We start from the raw sequence: 1061 nt of genomic DNA, 5'->3' as shown, positions 1-1061 counted from the left end.
CGAAAACAACGACAATGCCAACAATGTAAGGAAGGTGCTGGGTGACTTTACCGCACCTACTCCCAAATTCTGTGGGAGAAGCTCCCTGCCATTGGAGCAAACAACTTTGAGCTTAAGCCTCAATTAGTTTCTCTAATGCAACAGAATTGCAAGTTTCATGGACTTCCATTGGAAGATCCTCATTAGTTTTTAGCTGAGTTCTTGCAAATCTGTGACACTGTCAAGACCAATGGGGTTGACCCTGAGGTCTACAGGCTTATGCTATTCCCTTTTGCTGTAAGAGACAGAGCTAGAATATGGTTGGACTCACAACCTAAAGAAAGCCTGAACTCTTGGGAAACGCTAGTCAATGCCTTCCTGGCAAAGTTCTTTCCACCTCAAAAATTGAGTAAGCTTAGAGTGGAAATCCAAACCTTCAGACAGAAGGAAGGTGAATCCCTCTATGAAGCTTGGGAAAGATACAAACAATTGATCAGAAAATATCCTTCTGACATGCTTTCTGAATGGAGCATCATAGGTATCTTCTATGATGGTCTGTCTGAACTGTCCAAGATGTCATTGGACAGCTCTGCCGGAGGATCTCTTCATCTGAAGAAAACGCCTGCAGAAGCTCAAGAACTCATCGAAATGGTTGCAAATAACCAATTCATGTACACTTCTGAAAGGAATCCTGTGAACAATGGGACGAATCAGAAGAAAGGAGTTCTTGAGATTGATACTCTGAATGCCATATTGGCTCAAAACAAAATATTAACTCAGCAAGTCAATATGATTTCTCAAAGTCTGTCTGGAATGCAAGCTGCACCAGACAGTACTAAGGACGCTTCATCTGAATTACATGGGAGAACCCTATGGAAACCCCTATAATCCTTGATGGAGAAATCATCCAAATCTCTCATGGAAGGATCAACAGAGACCTCAACAAGGTTTCAACAACAACAATGGTGGAAGAAACAGGTTTAGCAATGGCAAGCCTTTTCCATCATCTTCTCAGCAACAGACAGAGAATTCTAAGCAGAGGCACTCTGACTTAGCAACCATGGTCTCTGATCTAATCAAAA

At 42.1% G+C, this 1061-nt stretch overlaps 1 non-coding gene across 1 annotated transcript; it reads right to left on the bottom strand.

Moving 5' to 3' along the window:
- Window positions 1–390: 390 nt before the first annotated feature.
- On the bottom strand, window positions 391–498 carry LOC127741988 (small nucleolar RNA R71). Its single transcript, XR_008003175.1, has one exon. It is a non-coding gene; the product is annotated as a small nucleolar RNA R71 (small nucleolar RNA).
- Window positions 499–1061: the final 563 nt, after the last annotated feature.

Source organism: Arachis duranensis, chromosome 9 (genome assembly GCF_000817695.3).
Source record: "Arachis duranensis cultivar V14167 chromosome 9, aradu.V14167.gnm2.J7QH, whole genome shotgun sequence".
Taxonomy (NCBI): Eukaryota; Viridiplantae; Streptophyta; class Magnoliopsida; order Fabales; family Fabaceae; genus Arachis; species Arachis duranensis.
Note: the sequence above shows the minus strand (reverse complement) of the source record. Positions and strands in the feature narration are given on the sequence as shown.